Here is a 16,285-nt window from a genome sequence, read left to right on the forward strand (position 1 = left end):
GCCCTAGTGGTGCAAGAATGGGACGTATAGCTCTATGGTAGAGAATAAGGGTCCAGAAACAGATAGGTGAGAACTTGATATGACAGAAAGTGGGGAAATTAAGGAGTTTTCAATAAATGGCATTAGGACAATTGCATATCCATGTGGGAAAAAGTAAATTAGAAAAAAAGAAAAAAAGCAAGCCCTGGTCGGGTGTGAACTTGGGCCCAGGGCCATTGGCACACGTTGTCGTGTGGGATGTTCTTCCTTAGACTCCTCCCTCCCTCCTGTGTCACTGTCACTTCCTCCAGAACCTTCCTGGACTCCCCTACACAAGCCCGGGTTGTGCCCTCACCCGCCCACCCTGGATCACCGGAATTCCAATCCCGGCCCACCCTTCCCCGCCAGGTGAAGAACTGTGCCTGGTCAATAAGACCGTAGAGGTCCTTGGCCATTGCTATTGCAGTTGGAATTGTTACTGTGTTTACACAGGGTGACCAGCACCCGCCCCCAGTTTGCCCAGGACCGCTCAGATTTGAGCGCTGGAACTGTGGGGAAACCCTCATTTCCGGGGAACCCCAGAAGGCTGGTCAGCCTATTTAGGATGGATCTTTCACTTGATATCCCAACCCCCGAGAGCCAGAAAGGGAATCTCCCCCCTCCTTCCATGGTAACCTTCATTCATTCATCCACTCATCCCTTTATTCAAACTCCTTTATTCAGCAAGTACTTATGAAGCATCTACTACATAGCAGACACTCTTCTAGGTGCTGGGGACAGTAAACTGAGAAGGTGTGATTTCTTACATGGGGATGATGTCTCGGAGACCACTGCAGGGCATGGGAGGTGGGAGAGGGAAGGGGCAGTTCTAAATGCAGGCTCTGACGGGATTGGGGCAGACCTTGCCCTAAGCCAGGCTGGTTGCTTCAACACAGCTGTCCTCACCCAGGGCCATCCTGCTTCCGCCCCACCCAGTTCTTCGGTGATGTCTGGGGAAAATCTGTGGTTGTCACAACTGGGGGGGAGGGGCTCCTGGAATCAAATGGGTGGGGACAGGGATGCTGCTGAACCCCACACAGTGCCCAGGAGGGGCCCCCAGCAGAGAATGACCCGCCCCGAATAACCCCAGTGCCATGGGGGAGACCCTGCACTAATATTATTCAGACCCGCTGGTGCCCCGAGATTCCTGCACAGGCAGGGACTCTAACCGGGTCAACTCTGTATCCCGAGGTGACCTAGAGTGGGGCAGCCAGGAGGGCTGAGTATCAGGGATGAAATGACAAATCTCTGTGTCCACTCTCCCCGCCGCACCCCAGAGTCGATGGCCTCTATCTCCTCCCTGTGCAGGTAGCTTTTCCCTGAGCCATTTCTTCTTGTCAAGGTCCCTGTCGCAGTTTGTGTTCCCCGAAGATGACGTTGAGAGCAAGGATTGGAGTGCAGGTGGTTGATGTGAGACGTGCAGAGAACAGATACAGCTGCCATAGGGTCCCGCAATTCCACTCCTGGGCAAAGATCTGGAGAAAACTCTAATTCAAATATATACATACACCCCTGGGATTTCCCTGGTGGTCTAGTGGTTAAGACTCTGTGCTTCCAGTGCAGGGAGCATGGGTTCCATCTCTGGCCAGGGAACTAAGATCCCACATGCAGTGTGACAAAAAAATAAAGGAAGAAAGAAAGAAAGAGAGAAAGAGAGAAAGAAAGAAAGAAAGAAAGAAAGAAAGAAAGAAAGAAAGAAAGAAAGAAAGAGAGAGAGAGAAAGAAAGAAAGAAAGAAAGAAAGAAAGAAAGAAAGAAAAGATACATGCACCCCAATGTTCATTGCATCACTATTTATCATAGGCAAGATGTGGAAGCAACCTAAATGTCCACTGATGGGTGAATGGATAAAGAAGATGTGGTACATATATACAATGGAATATATTCAGCCATAAAAAGAATGAAATAATGCTATTTGCAGCAACGTCGTGGATGGACCTAGAGATTATCATACTAAGTGAAGTTAGTCAGAAGAGAAAGACACATATATGATCTCTTATATGTGAAATCTAAAATACGACACAAATGTACTTGTCTATGAAACAAAAACAGACTCACAGACATAGAGAACAGACTCGTAGTTGCCAAGGGGGAGAAAGAGTGAGGGAGGGTTGGATTGGGAGTTTGGGGTTAGCAGACGCAAACTATTAAATATAGGATGGATAAGCTACGAGGTCCTACTGTCTAGCACAGGGAACTATATTCAATATCCTGTGATAAGCCATAATGGAAAAGAAAAAGAGTTTTATTTATAGGTTCCATCCCTAACTGAGCTGGCCCATCCCCTCCCACGGTTCTAAATGCAGCCCGAGGCTGCAGACTTCCCACCGTGGTCTTCCGCTCCAGAGCAAGCCACCTGCAAACCAGCCGCATCTTCCCAGGGGCTGGCAACTCTCCTTTGCTACCGATTCCAAGACACATCCAGATAGCACAAATGTGACCATGAAAACAAACACAGCCATGTTCAAATCAGGGAAATAACATTCTTATCTCTGTTTAGTAGTTGGTTAATTTTAGAATAGCTTAGAGTTACAAAAAAGTTGCAAAGATCTGTACAGAGTGCTGTGGACCCCCGACCCAGTACCCCTATTTCCAACACGTTAGTGCTTTAGTACGTTAGTACGACATGCTTATCCAACTAAGGAACCGAGATGGATATATTATTATTAACTAAAGTCCACACTTTATTAGAATGTCCCTAGCTTTCCCCTAACATCCTTTTTCTGTCCCAGTCTCCTCTGGGCAGTGACATTTCTCAGACGTCCCTGGGTTTTGATACCTTGAAAATTTTGAGGAGCAGTGGTCAGGTATTTTGTCCCTCAATTTCTTTGTCTGTTGGTTTTCTGATGTTTTTCTTATGGCTGGGCTGGAGTTATGGGGTTTGGGGCAGAAGATCCAGACAGAGATAAAAATGTCATTCTCCTCAGCTCACATCATCAAGGATACACACCATCAAGGATACACACATCAAGGATACACACCATCAACGGGACTTGTGACAAACAATTTTACCCTTGTTCACCTGGCCAGTAGGGTCTTTTTTTTTTTTTTTTTTTTTTTTTTTTTTTTGCTGCATTGGGTCTTCATAGCTGCACGTGGGCTTTCTCTAGTTGCGGCAAGCAGGGGCTCCTCTTTGTTGCAAGCACGTGCTTCTCGTTACAGTGGCTTCTTTTGCTTCAGAGCACAGGCTCTAGATGTGCGGGCTTCTGTAGTTGTGGCATGGAGGCTCAGTAGCTGTGGCTACCAGGATCTAGAGCGCAGGCTCAATAGTTGTGGCCCACGGGCTTAGTTGATCTGCGGCGCATGGGATCTTCCCGGACCAGGGCTCAAACCCGTGTCCCCTGCATTGGCAGGTGGATCCTTTTTTTTTCCTTTGTTCCTTTTGGAACCAAAACTTTAATCCCAAGGATTCTCACAAAACGTGTTACAAATGACAGCATGAAAAAAAAATTGCCCAGTAACTCAAAGTACAGCTCTACAACATACTCTTAATCTGGCAGGACATTGGTATCTTGATAATCTCAACTTCCAAAAAACATTACAAAGAGCTATGTATTCATGTACAGCAATCACAGAGGGGACTTATGACCTAACTCAAAGGTAAACTAACTTCCTTGAAACTTCTTAGATTCTAAACTCACTGGACAACCTCTTGTCCAGTGTGAAGACTAGTGGAATTCTTAAACCTCTAATCTAGGGTAAGGGTGCGGCTTTCGTTTCTACCTGCTGGCTTGTGTTCACAGCACCTTTTATGGACTGCTTGCTTAACTACAGCTGCATACCATATCTCAGCTACAGAAAGCCTTTTCAATGTTTGCCAGTGTTGTTTCCATAATAATAAACATCACACTTTAGGTGGGCAGGAGTTAGAGTTTTATTATCAGTCTAGGCAAGACCAAAAATTCAAAGCAAATTCAATTCTGCTTAAGAGAACATTGTAAAGAAACAATTCTTCATATTACATGCCTCATATGACCCATTTCAAACCACAGAGGAGGACACCTTTATGTGTCACTGTTCCAAGAGACAAACAAATGTGAACAGCTAAAACATTTAAAAAGTCCATCAAGCTTCGGATGTCTCAAATGAAACTTGAATTTTCTGTACATACTCCTGTCAAATGAAGGTATTTCCTGTGCACCACTCCTCTTGCAAAGTGGTCTGCTATTTCCTTTCATTTGACCTGGATCGTCTAGGAGACCTAGAGAAAGATCGGGACGGCTTGCGGTTTCTCTCCTGGGACAGTGATCTCTCTCTTCTCCTATATCTACTAAAGGGACCTGCTCCGGCTGCGGGAGAAGCTTCTCCGTCTTGGAGATCTGTGGTGAGGGGGAGGACTCCTCCTCCGATAATCATCTCGAGGGCGACGACCCCAAGAAGAAGGCAGCCACGATTTCGACGTCTCCTTTCCCCGTTCGACAGGTCCACTCTTACTCGGCAGCCACAGAGTGTTCGCCCGTCCACTACTCAGACAGCATCCGCTGCATCTCGGGGATCTTCATTTCCAACAAGAGCGAAGCCGGGAGGGTTTTTAGCAACCCACACACTTCGGAGTGGTCCATAATATCCTAAAGCTCGTTCGAATTCAGTCTTGTTACCACTGTTTCCAAGATTCCTTACATAAACGTTACAGTCCAACAGACAGGAGTCCCGATGCAAGACCCTCCTGGCTCCTGGGTTTCATGGGCCACAGGGTGATCCCGGGCCTCTAGAATCTGGCAGCTGAATCGGCTCGCACAAGCTGGCCTGTGGGGATGCTTTTCCCCCTATGTGTCCAGCCCGGGGCCATGCTGTCTAGGCCCGACCTCCAGGGTGACAGGGTGAGCCCTAGGTCCCTGGAGCAAACACTCAGAGCCCTGGTGACCAGACTCAGGGGGCTGGGGCGGCAGCTGGACATGTGGGGCCACCCTGGTGGTGTTTGGCCCCATCTGCAGTTCCAGTTCCAGCTGAGAAAGAGCCTCACTGTGCTATATTCTCCTGGTTGTGTAAGGATCCCCGGTGCCATTTGACAGAAATGTAGATGGTGTGTTCTTTCTCTTTTCTCCCTGCTTCCTCTCGTCCCTCTCCCCTTCCCTCTCTCCCTCTCCCTCTGTCCCCCTCTCTCTCTCTCTTCCCTCTCCCCCCTTCCTCTGCCTCTCTCTCTTTCCCTCTCTCGCTCCCCCCCCCGTCCCTCTCCCCACTCCCTCTCCACCTCGCTCTCCCCCATCCCTCTCCCTCTCCCCTCCCCCTGCCTCTACCTCCTCGCTCTCCCCCGTCTCTCTCCCTCCTCCCCCCCCTTCCCGCCTCCCCCGTCCCCCTTCCCTCTCCCTCTCTTCCTTCCCCTCTCCCTGTCCCTGTTTCCCTGTTCCGCACGCTCTCCCTCTCCCTCTGGAGAGGGGAGGAGGTGGAGGGAGAGGGAGAGGGAAAGAGGGAGGGGGAGAGCAGGAGAGGGAGGGGGAGAGGGAGAGGGAGGGGGGAAAGGGAGAGAGGGATAGAGGGAGGGAGCGAAGACGTCTCTCCCTCTCTCCCTCTACACCTCTCTCCCTCCCTCTCTCCTTCTCCTCCCTCTCCCTCCATGTCTCCATCTCCCTCACTCTTTCCCAGAAAGGGAGAGATGGAGGGAGAGACAGAGATAAGGGAGAGGGAGAGGGGGAGAGCGAGAGATGGAGGGAGAGGGAGAGAAGAAGAGAGAGGGACAGAGGGAGAGAGAGCGAGGGAGAGCGGGAGAGGGAAAATGGTCTCTTCTTCCCTCCCTCTCCCTCTCTCCTCCGTCTCCCCCTCTCCTTCCCTCGCCCTTTCCCTTCCTCTCTCCCTCTTCCTCCCTCTCCCTCCATCTCTCCCTCACCCTCACTCCCTCTCAGAGAGGGAGAGATGGAGGGAGAGGCAGAGACAAGGGAGAGGGAGAGAGGCAGAGGGAGACCGGAACAGGGAAACAGGGACAGGGAGAGAGAGAGGGAGAGGGAGACAGGGAGAGGGAGGGAGGAAGAGACTTATTTCCCTCTCCCTCTCTCCCTCTCCCTCTCTCCCTCTCCCTCTCCCCCTCCCCCTCTCCCTCTCTCCCTCTCCCTCCCCTCTCCCTCCATCTCTCTCTCTGCCTTATCTCTGCCTCTCTGGGAGGGAGTGAGGGAGAGGGAGAGATGGAGGGAGGAGAGTTGTAGTCAGAGGGAGAGGGAGGAGAAGGAGGGAGGGAGAGGGAGAGAGGGAGGGAGAGACATCTTTCGCTCCCTCCATCACTCTCTCCCTCTCCACCCTCTCTCTCCCTCCCTCTCCATCTCTCTCTCCCTCTCCCCCCTCCCTCTTCATCTCTCTCTCCCTCTCCCTCCACCTCCTTCCCTCTCCAGAGAGGGAAGGAGGTGGAGGGAGAGGGAGAGGGAAAGAGGTAGAGCCAGAGCATGTGGAACAGGGAAACAGGGACAGGGAGAGAGGGAGGGAGAGAGGGAGAAGGGGAGAGGGAGAGGGAAAGGGGGAGAGGGAGAGGGGGAGGGAAAGAGGGAGAGAGAGAGAGGGACAAGGAAAGAGGGACAGGGAGAGAGGGAGGGAGAGAGGCAGAGGGAGAGATAGAGAGAGAGATGGAGGGAGAGGGAGAGTGAGAGGCAGCGAGGTAGAGGGAGAGAGGGAGAAAGGGAGAGAGAGAGGGAGAGCGGTAGAAGTGCTGAGGAGGGGGGCTCCCTCCCCCTCCCACTCCCACTCCCATCCTCTCCCTACTGCTTTCTCTTTTTTCTGCTTCAACAAACACCAGGCGCCTTTTAGATCAGCCCTGAAGTCAACGTTGATGCTTGGACAGCCTGACCTCCCCGCTGACTTGCAGCCCAGGACCACCGCTGGGAGATGAAGTCTGTGGGGCCCTGGGCGCAGGCTGCACAGGCACCTCCTCTGATGCCCAATCTCTCCTCGTTTACGAGGCAGCCGACACTCCTCTCCCTGACTCCCCAAGATTTGGGGCCTTTTTAGTATGCGTCAATAATGCCATGAGCGACTATTTAACTCTTCCACGAGGCCCCATCTCCCAAAATGCAGTGGTTTTCAGCCTTGGCTGCACTAGAGAACCCCCAGGGAAGGGAGAGACATCTCTCCCTCCCTCTCTCTTTCTCTCCCTCTGTACTTCTGTCTACCTCTCTCCCTCTCCCTCTCCCTCTCCCTCTGGGGTGATGCCCGATGAGCTCAGAATCGCAGATGGCCCCCCCATCCCCTCTCTGTGGCTTGCATGGGGGATGCACCTTCTCACTGTGGCCCGGCCATGGCCTTGACATTCAGACATCGGGTCCTGCATGGACACTTGTGTTTGTTCCACAGCGCACGTGGCTGCAGTCTGTGCTTCTGTAGATGGGGGCTGTGCGTGAGCCCTTCATCTTCCCCGCAGACACCACTGGTGCTCGCTCGGCCTTGCGGGTGATGCGGGGGGCCCGGGGGACAGTCTTGTGTCCCCACCTTCTTGGGCTACAGACAGGCCACGCTGGTCCTGTGGTGACTGGGGGCTCCCAGGAGAACCCCACTGCAGACCGGAGAGGTGGCCCCCGAGAAGGTGGCGTACGCCTGGGGCCGGGCCTCATCCGTGAGCCACGGGCCACCTGCAGCAACAGGTGTCTCACCGTCCAGGGGCTGGGTGTTCGGGCGCCGTGGGGTTGAGCTACTGTCTGCACGGCAGCCGTGTTTGTCTTGTTGAGCCCGGGGAGGCCCCTTGGTGGCTCCTGGAGAGCCTGGCCGCATTTCTTCCTGCCCTTGGCCTTAGAGCCCATCACGTTCATGCCGTTTCTGCTTCCAAAAGGACCTGTGTTAAGAAAGACCACGTGTTAGGACAGCACCAAAGTGTCTAGAAATCCGGGCCAGGAGGAGGAGGGAGGGGGATTGGCTGTGCCCGCCAGTGGCCTGGGAGCCCTGCCCGCCTGCAGAGACCTGGCCCGGGGCCCGTGGGGAGGGCGTGGCCCTCGGTCCCCAGCGCCTTCCGTCTCTGGGTTCCAGAAGAACTGCGTGATCCTCAGGGAGCTGGTGAGGCTGCAGGCCCTGAAGTCCCGCCTGCTGGGGTTCCGCACGCGTGCCGACTCCGTGCTGGAGATGAACACGGACAAGACCAGCCAGGTGGTGGCCACTGTCCTAGGTGACACCGCCTCCCCCTGAGTCCCAGTGGGGACGGGGTCAGGCGGACCTTGACCGGACGTGGTGCTGCCTGAGACCCCACTGTGTCAGCCCTTGGGGGTCCCCTTCGCAGACCCTTCATTCTGCCTCGAGGGGCGCGGGGTCGGGGGTGGCTGGGGGGCCGCCCCAGGGACGTAGCCGAGCCTCTCCCCTCCGCCCGCAGGTGAGCTGGCCCAGAAGCTGAAGCCCCTCGGGGAGCAGGAGCGGCCGTGATCCTGGAGCTAAAGCAGGCCGAGTGCCAGAGGCGGGGCCTGCACTTTGACGGCCCCATCAACGCCTGGGACCTGCGCTACTAAATGAACCAGGGGGAGGAGACGCGCTACCACGTGGACCAGTACCTGCTCAATGAGTCTTTCCCCATGCAGGCGGTCACACGCGGGCTGCTGGGCATCTCCCAGGAGCTGCTGGGGCTGACCTGCGACCTGGAGGAGGGCACCAGCATGTGTCACGAAGAAGACGTGAGGCTCTAAACGGTCTGGGACGCGGCCTCGGGCAAGGTCATCCATCGGCAAGTTCTACCTGACCTCTATCCTCGGTGCGTGCGTGGGGGAACCTGTCGGCCGTGGGCCGGGGCTCCTCTGTGGAAGCGGGGCCCCATCCACGTCCCTCCGCAGGGTGGGGAAGTCCGGGCACGCGGCCTGCTCCGGCCTGCAGCCGGGCTGCCTACAGCACGATGGGAGCTGCCAGATCGCCATCGCGGCCGTGGTGGCCAACTTCACCAAGCCTACGCCCAACCTGCCCTCACTGCTGTGGCATGATGAGCTGGAGACCAACTTCCACGACGTCGGGCACGCGATGCACCAGCTCCGCTCCCAGGCGCAGGGCTGCAGGCAGGGGGCGGGGAGGGCCCGGGCATGCGTGGTCCTCAGGCAGGCCCTCGCCACGGGATTCTTTCACTGACATCACCCCGCACGTGGTGACGCCCTCGGTGTCAGCTTCCATCATCAAACCCCAGGCACTGGGCGCGTAAATAACGGAAGTGGATGTCCTCGAGGCTCTAGAGGCTGGACCACCCAGATCAAGGAGTCAGGGCTGGTTCCCTGCATGTTAAATACACGTACTCAAGAGCTGCCTTTAAAAAAAGACAAAAGAAAAGAAAGGAACGTTGCCTGCAAGTCTGCCTACAGCCGGTGATGAGAACCAGAGGGAAGGCTCTGGGGCTGGGGGCGCAGTGCCCTGTGAACTCGGGGGCTGCTGCCAGTCTCCGTGGAGGCTCAGCGAGTCCCAGTGACTTCCCCACGTGGGGGGCGCCAGCTGAGCGTCTAGGCCCAGGACCCACTGCTCGTTCAGTCTTCCTGTGGTCAGCCCTTCATCCTGAGAGCGATGCTCTCACAGGCTGCACCGGGGCGTGTGGGGACAGTTTACTGAGCTCTACAGACGTCACTACTGCTTCGGACCATTTCCATCAGCCCGAAAATGTCCCTCACGCCCTTAGCTATCACTCCGTCCCCTCGCCAGCCCCTGACAACCAGGAACCCACTCGCTGACTCTGTGGATCTACCTGCTCTGGACGTTTCTCCTCAGTGGGGTCACGCCCTGTGTGTCCTTCTGTGTATGACTTCTCTCGCTGAGCATCGTGTTCTCAGGGTGTATCGACGTGGCAGCGAGCGTCAGGGCTTCGCCGCATTGCGTGGCTGAGGGACGTAAAGAAGACGAGAGAAAAGAAAAGAACGTTGCATGCAAGTCTGGTGACAGCCGGTGATGAGAACCAGAGGGAAGGCTCTGGGGCCGGGGGCGCCGTGCCCTGTGAGGCCCTGGCGCTGCTGCCGGTCTTGGTGGGGCACGGGCAGCACCGTCCCTCAGGAGCTGCTGGACAAGCTCATCAAGGCCCGGGAGGCCAACCCAGATGCGGCCGGACCTAGGGAAGGGAAGGGGGCTTCCGGTCTGCCCGGCTGGAAAGCGCGGCCTGGACACGGTGCCAGCTCCCCGTCTCCTTCCTCCCGCCCCCCAGGCCTCTTCAACCTGTGCCAGATCGTCCTGGCCAAGGTGGTTCAGGCCCTGCACACGCAGACGCCCGCGGACCCGGCCCAGGAGAATGCCCGCCTCTGCCGGGAGATCCTGGGGTTCCCAGCCATGCCAGGTAGCCAAGCGCGCGCCGGGCTCACCTTAGCGGTCGGTTGGCGGCTACTGCCCAGGTCAAGAGGATCGTCTGGTGGTGGTTGAATGGGGACCGACTGACGGGCTCCGGCCGAGGCCCGCTGCCCTCTGGCCTCTTCCTGCCACGGTTCCTTGGCTGGTCCCTCCAGCTGTGGCCCACGGAGTCCGAGGGTGGAGTGGGAGGCTCTGCACAGGCTTTCTAGAGAGCCTGGAAGAGGCAGGAGAGGGCTTCATACCCCGGACAGAAGGCATCGACGAGGTCTGCCCATGCGTGTCGGTGCGGACACGCGGTCCACTCCCTCGTGAGCGCTTTAACCAGCGATCTCCCCGTGGTGGAGGGAGAGCCCTGACTCATCTCTCGCAGCCTCGGCAGCTGACCTCGTAAGAGGCTTAGGAGTGAACCCTCGTGAGCTTCAGCAGAAAGTCGGCAAAGATTTATTTGTGTCCCTCCACTGAACTGCCAGCAAGGTCCCCGTTTTCTACAAGTGTTGGGCCAATACTCTCTCTAGTGGCAGGGGACTCAGACAAGGCTGCTTTGAGGCCCCCACCCCCGCTCTGGGGCAGGGGCACTGAGCGGCCAGGGGGCCGGGCAGGAGCCCCTCCGCCTGTGTCCCAGTGACCCACCTGCCTGCGACCTTCGGCCGCCTGGAAGGAAGCTATGACGCCCAGTCCTATGGCCAGTCATTCCTGCAAGAAACACTGGAACCAGTTTCTGCCAACCCACCGAAAAAAACGACTTCAAAGGCAACATGGTGTCACAGGAAGGGCTTGTTTCTGTGTCTGTTTGTTTTTAGTTCATTAGGCCTCACTTAAAATTCTGATTCCACGATGCACTTGCTTTGGGATCTTGAACAACACTCATAACCTCTGCAAGTTTCAGTATAGTAAGTTTATGTGATTACCTTCATCTGTAATATCCCTGTGTTGCAATCTTAATTAATTCAGATTAATTCATCTTACTCTTAATCTCAAGTTCAGATCAAATGACTAGTTCCTCTGTGACTTCTCCTCCGAACTGATTCAAAAGCCGCCTCTCCCATCCTCATTTGGCTTCTCTTCTCTTCTGGAATCTCATAAGAACTTCTATGACCTCTTTGGTTTTTTGTTGTTGCTGTTGTCTGTTTGTTTGTTTGTTAATTGAAATATAGTTGATTTACAATGTCGTGTCCGTTTCAGGTGTACGGCACAGTGATTCCGTTTTCAGATTCTTTTCCCTTATAAGTTACTACAGAATATTGAGTACAGTTCCCTGTGCCATAGAGGAGATCCTTGTTGTATCAATTCTATGCCTTCTTTGAATGACCGTAGCACTTGTTGTCTGTATCATTTTTATGTCTGTTGTGGCTTTGTGACTGAAAATGAAAATTTTCTATTTGTTCATGTCCTGGCCCTTCCTTAAAAATGTGTTCATTTACCTATTTCATATTTATTGACTACATCTTAGACACCGTGTTAGCTGCTTGTTCTAGATGTTAGTAAAACATAGACCTTCCTGCTCAAAGGGTCACAGTATTTGTGGGAAAACAAAAAAAAGAACAACTTACGTCTCAAATAGCTTTGTACTTCCCAAAGAGAGCACACCTCGTAGGTACAATAAATATATGTATTATACATAAATGTATAAATAGTTAATGGCATTAAAAACTTGAGATAACTGCTTTTCTATTCTGAGGAAATGAGGATTATATTTCACCAGGAGCTCAATACCACTCTGAGAATGAGGGCTTAACCCCCGACCTGGCTCACTGCATCGCTTTCTTATATGAAAATAGACAAGTCTGTACACGCCCTCTACAAAAAGGCTTATCTGGCATGAATTTCAGATAGCGAGAAGAAAAATTCAAGAGGTTCAGAGAAGCATCCAGAAGCTCAGATGATTGTCTGGCACTGATACAACTTGCTTGACAGGAAAATAGAGCTGTAAATCTCACAAAATTCAATGATCTTCTAAGAATTTCAAAACCGCCTGCTATTCATTAGAAATCCTAGAAGAACCGCTTCTTTTGAAGCATACTGATAATATGCTTTACAGCTTAATATTCAGAAGCCTATGTTTTGGCTAAGTGAGCTTCAGGAATGAAGGAAACTTGTGGTTCAGTTCCATCTACTCTGGAACCTCTGGTCAAAACACCTACTTCTGTGCTCAGCCATCTTATCATCTGAAAAATGGAGGCAACTCTAAGAAAACACAGTTACAGAGATGTTGCACAGTTTCCTGTGTCACTGTCTTCATTTGTTTCAGAAAACCAATAACGTCTAAGCTACTACTGCAAAGAGCGCAGCGTTACTTGGGGTCATCTAGTGCAGCTCTGTCAAAGTAAAGAAAAGGAAAGGGGCCTAGAATAACTATAATTTTCCCAAGAGGACACTATTATTTTATGGTAAATCTGAGTCAAGAACCCTGATCTCTTTGATGCCATTCCACTGTTCTTTCGTTGGGTTCTCAACAACCCAGAGAAAGAGAGAGAAATAAAACTCCTATGTGCTGTGTCACTGGTACAGGACGTGGCAAGATTGGAATTGGAGAACTACATATTAACAGGTTATTTGGGAAATTCTTCAAACTAATTAAGATATATACCAGGTACATGGAAAACAGTATGTTTTCCCAAGATGATTCTGTGGAATGAACAGAACTGGTAACTGAAGGTGCCTGTGTGCTGCAGTTCCAAACAGGATGGGTGAATGCTTGTTTTCTGGCACCTTTAAGACTCCACCCCAATATACACATTAAAATAAAATTAACATTTCAACTGGGTCATATTTAATTCTGCATGCTCTTGTAAGTCAGCAAAATATTCCATATATCATTTAAGTTGTCACTCACTTTCTTTTCTTTTCTTTTCTTTTCTTTTTTTGCGGTACACGGGCCTCTCACTGCTGTGGCCTCTCCCGTCGCGGAGCGCAGGCTCAGCGGCCATGGCTCACGGGCCTAGCCGCTCCGCGGCATGTGGGATCTTCCCGGACCGGAGCATGAACCCGTGTCCCCTGCATCGCCAGGCGGACTCTCAACCACTGAGCCACCAGGGAAGCCCGTCACTCACTTTTTAACTTGAGTTTTAATTTCTAAAAGTCTTTCCAAACACAAAACAGAGGTGGGAAAATGGTATATGGGAAGCTGCAGAGATGAAATAAGCTTACTTCATTCGGCATAAAGATGAATACCCAAACAACTTCTGCATAGCTGCAAGTGTCCAAATCTACTATCTTCGTTTTGTAGTCAAGGCTTCCGGAAAAATATGCTAACGGACTCCTAATTACCCAAATGCCCCACATCCGTTTCAGTAAGCATCATTATATATTATGGAAAGTTTTCTCAGTCACATGGAAAGACATCCTGGCCGAGCATCCCCCTTCCCATCACACAGAGATGATGGCTCTCAAGCTACCTTGAAGGCGTTGGAGCCCACTTTATCCATTACTAATATTAATGGAGGACAAAACTTCATTCTGTTTGTTTGCTCTGTGTTTGTTAAATCACTTCTTCCCTTCATTAAAATGGATGACACATAATTGAGTCTGTAGTGTGTGTATCACTGGAAGCTGAACACATTTTTGTTGGTTTTATTAACGTCATAGGTTTCTAGGGAGGGTCTACTAAATAACTACGTCTAGTTTCACAGTTACAAATAAATTAGGATGTAATTTTCAATAAATTAAGCTCATCATAAAGGAAGGATACTGATAGTTGCTACTACCCCTTCCTTGAGGGGCTCTTGTAAAGCACTAAATAAAGTAACAGAGGTTTATATGCATGCATATATTTTCAATGATATTTGAACACACTTGAAAAGAACTCTACAGAATGCATTATAAAACCTCGATGCTGTGTGTCCCTATTCTGGAAATGTTACATGTACACTTGACAAAAATCTGTAATTTACTATCTTTGGGTAGAGATCTGTGTATATATGTGTCTGTTAAGTCCATTTGGTTTATACTGTTGTTTAAGTCTTCTGTTTCCTTACTCATCTTCTGTGTGGTTGTTCTCTCCCATTTCTGAATGAAGGCTATCAAAGTCTCCAACTCTTACTGTTTCTCCCTTCCATCAAGGTTTGCTTCATCTCTTAAGGAGCTCTGCTGCAAATGTTTATAATTTTTATTTTTTCTTAGAGAATTGATCCTTTTCTTATTATATAAATTCCTTCTTTGTTCCTTGTAAAAGGTTTGACTTAAAGTGTAGTTTGTCTGGTATTAGTATAGGCACCTTGTTCCCTTTTGCTTACTATTTGCATGGGATATTTTTCCATTCTTCACTTTTAACCTGTGTATGTCCATGAATTTAAACTGAATCCCTTGTAGACAGCATAGACAGCTTATAGTTGGATTCTGTTTTTTATCCATTCTGCCAGCTTATGCATCTTAATTGGTGAGTTTAATCCATTATACTTAAAGTAATTACTGATAGAGAAGGACTTTTTTGCCATTTGTTTTCTGTATGCTTCATTAAATTTTTGTCCCTTCCTTATTGCCTTCTTTTGTGTTTATTTTATATTTTGGGAGTGACACATTTTGATTCCCTTCTCACTTCCTTTCAATATACTTTGTAAATATTTTCTTTTTGGTTATCACAGAGATTACATACAATATCCTAAATTCATAACAATCTGTTTTAAACTGTCAACAACTTAACTTCAATAACATACAAAAGTTCTACTCCTTCACAGCACCACTCCTCCAGTCTGTTATTAATGTTAAAAAATACATCCTTATATATTGTGTATCCATTAACATAGAAATTATGTTAATTTTTAATTTTCTTACTTTTAATCCTAAAATATATAAAAAGTGTGATTACCAGCCCACGTTGCAATACTCATGTTTTTTATATTTCCCCACTTATTTACCTTAACCAGAGAACTATATATTTTCTTCTAGCTTTGAGCTACTTGTCCAGCATTTTATCATTTCAACTTGAAGGACTCCCTTTAGTATTTCTGGTAGGGAAGGTCTAATGATAGTAATTCCCTCCAAGTTTTGTTTACGTTGGAATGCCTTAATTTCTCCTTTATTTTGAAGTACAGTTTTGCCGATATAGGATTTTCAGTTTATAAGGCTTTTTTTTTTCCTTCAGTACTTAAAATACATCATCCCAGTGCCTTCTGGACTGCAAGGTTTCTGCTGAAAAATCTGCTAAAAATTTTATTTGGCATCATTAATACATGATGACTCAGTTGTCTATTGATTCTTTCAAGATTCTTTGTTTTTTACTTTTGTCAGTTTGATTATAATGTGTTTTAGTATGGGTCTATTTGATTTTACCCTACAGTTCATTTAACTGGTATTTTTCTATCCAAGTATTTCACAGTTTGGGAAGTTTTTGTCCATTATTCCTTCAGACAAGGTTTCTGCTGTTTTCTCACTCTTTTTTCTTCCTGGATTCCCATATTGTCTTCTTTTTTGGATTCCCATAATTCCATAAGGATCTGTTGACGTTTCTTCATTCATTTTCCTTTTTGCTCTGAGAACTAATAATTTCACATGATTTGTCTCAAGTTTGCTGATGCCTTCCTCTGCCTGTTTCAGTCTGCTTTTGAACCCCTCTTGTGAAATTTTCAATTTAGTTACACTTTTAACTCCACATTTGCTTTTTTAAAGTAAATTCTGTCTTTGTTGATTTTCTCACTTTGTTGATATATCATCTTCCTGATTTCCTAGGCAGTTGTTTTCAAGAGTTCATCTAGCAACTCTGAAGCCTGTGTTTCTTTAGTGTCACTTTCTAGATATTTATTATGTTCCTTTGAGTGGGCCACATTTCCCTGTTTTTTTCTGTGTTTTGTGAGCTTTTGTCAAAAATTGCATATTGAAAAAAACAGCCACCTCTCCCAGCCTTGTAGACTGGATACTTGCAGAGGAAGGCCTTCACTATTCAGCCTGGTGTAATGACTTAAGGTCTTCTCAGATCTTTTCTGAGGATGTGCCTTCACTGGACCTGTGTCTGAAGCCCAGCTACAGCCCCCTACTTCTGCCACACACAGAGCTGCTTTTAAATGTTTCATTTCCCCAAGAGCCTCACCCCTGTCTTCTTGGCCCTTAAATGTTCTGTTGTATTCCTCTGT

General features: G+C 49.7%; 2 pseudogenes; one reads left to right on the top strand and one right to left on the bottom strand.

Annotated features, from left to right (window-relative positions):
- Positions 1-4,181: 4,181 nt before the first annotated feature.
- Positions 4,182-7,741, bottom strand: LOC136125009 (serine/arginine-rich splicing factor 3 pseudogene; annotated as a pseudogene).
- Positions 7,740-9,029, top strand: LOC136125010 (thimet oligopeptidase-like; annotated as a pseudogene).
- Positions 9,030-16,285: the final 7,256 nt, after the last annotated feature.

The sequence above is a fragment of the Phocoena phocoena genome, chromosome 6 (genome assembly GCF_963924675.1).
Source record: "Phocoena phocoena chromosome 6, mPhoPho1.1, whole genome shotgun sequence".
In the NCBI taxonomy this organism is placed as follows: domain Eukaryota; kingdom Metazoa; phylum Chordata; class Mammalia; order Artiodactyla; family Phocoenidae; genus Phocoena; species Phocoena phocoena.